Source organism: Bombus vosnesenskii, unplaced genomic scaffold (assembly GCF_011952255.1).
Source record: "Bombus vosnesenskii isolate JDL3184/JDL3185 unplaced genomic scaffold, Bvos_JDL3184-5_v1.1 scf7180000013293, whole genome shotgun sequence".
Classification (NCBI taxonomy): domain Eukaryota; kingdom Metazoa; phylum Arthropoda; class Insecta; order Hymenoptera; family Apidae; genus Bombus; species Bombus vosnesenskii.
Window position 1 is genome coordinate 290919 of NW_022882944.1, and position 6171 is coordinate 297089.

The window sequence follows — 6171 nt, forward strand, 5'->3', positions numbered from 1 at the left end:
GATACGTTAGAATAGCATTCGTTACAAAATGCTACATTGTAGTGGCATTGTATAATAGGCACGCACTCGTAAAACGCTTTGCATATTCAGTAAATTGTGTGCTTAGTCAGTCGTAATATTACGGTATGCCTAAATTATAGAAGCGACAGAGAAAATTTGATAAGATTTCTAACAAATGGGACGACCATCTAACGATAAGGATATTTAGACTTGCATTTCGATTTAAAGAAATTCTCACGTACGTACGCGTGTATGCAAGAGTATCTTTTTAATTCAAATTCATGGCAAAATTTTAACCACGAAAATATATTCTTTTTTTTCTCCGTTCGGTATAGTATAAAAATGTCGCGACAAAGTTTCATGATAATTTATGGAGTAAAGACATTCTTGCGCGATTCACTGTAAATATACCGTTATCGAAGCGCTATATATGTATATACGATATGGCAATTTTATAATTGATTCGGCGAAACTAGCATTCAATGCGGATGCCATTGACTTATTGATATTCCTGTCTCGGTTTGCTGTTAGCAGAACCACCGATTTACTTCCTGCTACGAAATTGTCAGCGTCGAATCGATAACTCGCAATCCGATCTGTCGTACGATCTTTGATAAGAGGCTTGCAAATGTAAATCAATTACTTTTTGCAAAGAGACTGTATACCTCTAGCGCGTACAACAAATAACCAACCAGCTTATGAAAACTCGCTGCTGCGAGTTCCGTATGCTATTCCTGAAAAATCTTTTCATTCTTTTTATAACGATTTATTCCTTGCGGATCTTCTTAGAAACGAGATCTCCTCGATCGTGCGAAATTATGGAAGCAAATTACGAGAAATGGTAGAAAAGAAAACTGAAACGTTTAAAAGAGTTCTGTAACTTAACGATATTTTCCATGCGCTATTTCTGAAGGAAGTTTCTCGCATCGTTTTTCCACTACCCTTTGAACGACAGCATCTTTCTTAGGTAGCACGCTACTGGAATCGTGTGACATGCAAAAATAATCTGTTGCAAGTAGCACGAGGAGGCAGCCGACGTCGACTGAATGTTAATTAGACGAGGAACAAAAATATCGCTTGGACGTGGCAATTCCGGTGCTTGAATTGGCATGTCCCGACGTGTGCTTCCATGGCTTTATGCTAATTCAAAACACTGCGTGGCATCGTGCATTCGAACGTCATCTTTCTCAATAAGACAGCGTGGCAGCTAATCCCAGTCCCCTGATGTGGCGTCTGAAGTTTAAAGCGTAAAACACCACCAAAAGAAGCTGTAGTTGCTGGTCCCAGGAGTGAAATTTTACATTTGAAACATTGTCGCTTTCGCGTTTGCAAATGGTAATCGTTCTCTTCTTCTTCTTTTTGAATATAACTATAAAAGTCGTCGGATTTTACGAAAAACGACGCGTTCGTTAGAAATTCGTTCAACTTCATCAGTCCTATCCATATATTTCATTATGAAACACGTTCAAGCGTCAACCATACGCGTCAATACAATGTTGCAATCTGTAAACTGTTAAATCCTCTGCATGCTTGTCGTATTAGGATCTATTACGGCATACGTTGCGGTAACTCGTTGCATCATACTTTGCGGTATACTTACTGCTTCTCTATGAGCGTATAATATTTTGTCCTTGAGAAAAATGTCGAGGATACTAATTTGAGGAATCGGGCAAAGGGGCGATGATATCGTGTCGTTCTATTCGTCGATTTAGGAAAATTTCATCCGGACGCGTATACCCACGTCGTACAGCGAGACCGACGTTCTCGTGGGCGCGTAGAAACGAAATTTTTCGCAATGAAACATCCTGTTGTACAGATCGAAAGCGTTTTTACGAGCGCAACGACCTGTCCAACGTAACCTGCTTTATGCGGCGGCTTTGAACGATAACGTTCGCGCTACCATACCGGTTCGTCTTATCGGCTTCACGACTTGTACACGGCACCGTTTTCTTTTAATAAGTCTCCTCGAATTTAAAACAAAATTTCTATAGATATTTTTCGTTGCGATCGGAATTATAGCGAGATATCGTAAGGATAACTGAGACCGATATTTTATATTTTGCCGAAAATTTTATACATTTAACTAGTGCCAATTTCAAAGTAGGAAAACTTGAAGCGAATTTAAAAGCAACGAAAAGAAATTAGAATGGAAGGAAGATGCGAAAAACGCGATCTAAAAGTTAGTTTGAAGATAGCGGTACGCGGCAGCAATCTAATTTACGAAACGGAAATACGCCTGTTGATGGAATTCAGATTGTTTTCAAGCAACTGCGACCAATTGACAGCGCAGACGATGAAAAACACGCAACCTCGGGCATATGTATATATTGTCCTTTGTCCATTCCCATTTGGAATTCTTAAAAGTGGCCGTACCTACCCGACGTTCCTTTTTTTCGTCATAAAAGCGAGAACACCAGACAACAATAAGATGAAGAGCGTTGGTTCGGTTAAAGCGGCGGTGGAGACGATAAAAATACCAAGTACCTTGCAATTACATCTGCAGGTAAGCAAGCTACACGAGTAGTAATGGCTACGAACGATCCAGAAGAAAGCTTCTGTTTTTTGTCTCCGACGAATCCTTTGCGTTCATTTCTACTGCACTGCCAACTAATATACGCAACCGAATCAAAATCGATCCGATAACAATATTTCCTACGAAAACCCCTAACACGAATCACTTTCATCGACCGATCGTTCCTTTCTCATCAGCCTGTTCGCAGCTTTTTTCTTTCTAAACGAAATCCAAGAAAAAAAATCGATATGGTCCGGCACAAGGTCCAATTAAACCGAAGAAGTTCTCGGTATGGAGCCGATGAGCATCGCAGGGATGGAATTCCCAGTACGGCGGAGTTAACCCGAGGAACAAATTCCTGCGCTTCGATTACGCTCATTTCTTACGTTCGACCAATCAGAGAAAATGACCGTATAATTTCTGACAGGTAGCCGGAAAATAAACTCGTAATGTAGGAACCTTCCGATCATCGTATTTGGTCATTACTTAAAATCGCTGTACTTATAAACATTATTACGTGGTGAACAACATCGAGTACAATATGCTAACAACATTGTAAGTACACATAGCTACGCGTAAATTGCTACTGAAAACGAAACCAGTACGTTTCTCGTCGATCGTAAAAGTGTTGCTCGATATCTACCTTTTTCGTATTAGTATGTTAAATGGCGATGCAGCGGTCAAAGTACCGAACCTGTTCTTGCTTGATAATTTACGATGCTAATTTTAGTAGGAAATTTCAGTTTCTCGCTTGTTTGAGAAAAGTAGCAGAAGACTCCGTGGTACAGGTACGACGGACGTTAAAAAGGAAAAGTCGGAACCGAAAGTGTCGGGAACGGCATACGTATTGATGGGAAACGAGTCGCATAATAAATATCAATTATTCGATCGAACCACTTTGCGCCTGTTGATATCTAAGGCATTGTACGTGAACGCGACCGAACGAATATCTGGCGTGCGATCTCTTCGCGGACGAGGATCGAATTTATCGGTTGCCGGGAGAGTAGTGGACCGTCATCGTCATCGTATTCGTGCGGTGCGCAAAGGTGCGGTCGCCACTTTACCGTGACACTAATGAGCAGAACAGCCGGTCCTGTGGCCCGTCCCGCTGTAATTGGTTAGTTAGCACATTTATTTCATATGAAAACGCCGAATGAAAAATGCGAAGCGCGTGCGTCCTAATTGGCGGCCGTGCCATTCTCGGCGTGAATCGTGAACAGATCGATCCGCACGATATCGGATCGTTGACACCGGTGACCGAATAACGTTGCCCTTAAACATGGCGCTCCGATGCGTGTTTTCCGTTTGAATGGAACACAGCCAGCCTAGCCATCGACTAATTAGCGATAAATCGATAGAACCAGTGGTATTTGCGAATAAACGGAATATAATGTTAGCCGAACGAGGTTCTAACTTACACGGTAAGTATCAAAACAAATTGAAGGTAATTAAAGTTTGCGTTTAAAAAGATGTAAACGAGCGGTATCTTTTGTTTGATAAAAAGAAGATAAATATAGAGAAAGGCATGGAAATAGCAGGAAGTCTAAGATACGTAGATTTTGATAAAACGATGCGTGCCATCTTCCTATTTCTTGAATCTCAAATTGCTCGACTATCGATAACTCGATTACATGGCAGAAACGCCTAAATCCGGAATCGCGGTCCGTCAAATCCTCTGGAACACGCTAGAAAATGTGAACGCCATTCAAGCATAACCGTTGCGAGTACAGGTGCATTCGGTGCAGAGCGCACGGCTCAAGGGACAAAAGCATGAAATAATTGTTGCACTCTATTACGATTCTTCGTCGCTGACCTTGACGCCCGTAAAAGTGCTTAATCGCGCATTCTGCATCATCATGCCACTCTCCAACGTATTTACTCTCTCTCTCTCTATCCCTCTCTCCGTCCCCCTAATTCCCTCTTGCCTTTCTGCCTCCGTGTAGCCGTGGCAGCTTTGTCTTCAGACAGAAACACCGAAGCCGCCACACCCTGGGCTCTCCGGGTAATAATAATTGTTTGCGCGCTTACATCTAAAATGGCGTCCTTGTCCTTGCAAGGCTGCGCTCACACCGCCTCGACTCGCTTCTTTCCAACGAACCTCTGGCCAACACACCGTGGGAAGATAGCCGGTTCGCGATCGCAATGGACCCTCCGGCTTGCCTTGACTGATCCTTTCCACAGATTAGTCGTTATCTTCGCGTACCTACTAAACGCGACCACGATAAATATAGAATTAAATGGACCGAGACATTGCAACAGACGTTGTATTAATAAACTCTGAGTTTCACGCATAGTACGCGTCGTACCATACCGCTCCGCCATCGTCGCCGATCTCTACTTCTAAGATCCTCTTAGTTCCGGCGAAGAAACTTTCGCGATGATAAGGAAACGCGAAAAATCCATGGTGTTGCCAGGCACTCCGATCGCCGAGTGAAACGTTCTAAGCTGTCTGCTTTGAAGCATCCTGTACAACGACGGCAATAGTCCGAATACGCTCGAACGAACGTTAAATAACCAAAAGGTAAAAGAAACTCGACAATGTAATAGGCGAGATTCAGCACGGCCTGATGTTACACGGCGATATTTTACCATTTGTTTTATTTGGAAATTCTCCTACACCGTACCAACATTTTTCCTACCTCGAGCTACGGTCAACATTGAAAAGCATTTGAGACAATACGAATGACCATTTTGCTGGTAGTGCCACGGCCTATCCGTTCGAACCCTTGCGTTATGTGGTGCCTTCTCGGATACAACGACCACGATACGCTTTCAATAGTCCAGATTTCATGGGTACGCCCAGGAAAGCTTGTCCAACAAGCCGTAAAGAAGTGTAACGGCCAAATAAATGCTACTATAATGCATTTCGAGGATACGGCACGCCAGCGACTTTGTACTCGTAAATGTTTATCACGATGAGCTGTCCCGGTTTTGTCTGCTCCATTAATAGCGCCGTTTCAGCGCTTCGAATATCGCGACTGCATGCCAACGGACCTCGTTCCTCCACCGAGATCCATTCGTTTCGATGAAATTTTTCTCTATCCAACGATGCTAGGATATTACGGAGGACCGTCGTCCTCGAAAAAATGAAGATCGTAATTAATTTCGGAGCTGCGAAGCGGAATCGCGGGTTATTGCGTCATAAAGTTGAAATGGAACTTTTTTCCTTCGCGAGACGTTGAATCGCGGATATTACGCGGTATCACACTAATGGATGCCTGTTCGTTCGAGTCGTTACGATATTTGCTTGGTAAATTTTCGGAGAATAAAAGCTGAAATGAAACTTAGTAAAAGATATAAATTGTCTAACGTTCCAGCCTCCCAAAAATACGAAGAAAATTCAGAATTATTTCCTAAGGTCGCTGCGTCGTTATCCGCTAGGTTTTCAAACTAACCGTTCAATTAGCATTCAAGTACTTGCCAACGGCACTGAATAAAATTCTATAATTTCTCGCCGTGCAACGTGCTGTCCAAAGTAAGACACGCGCTCCGTGCCAAACTGCAAAGTGGAATAAAAGCGAAACGAAATAAAACAGGGAACAAGTAACACGCGGTAGACGCGTGTTACGAATACTCGCCAAATTTGGAGCTCGCTAGCACAGATTTAACCGTACGTACAACGTACGCTACACCTTGTTGCGCATGATGTCATCTCGAAA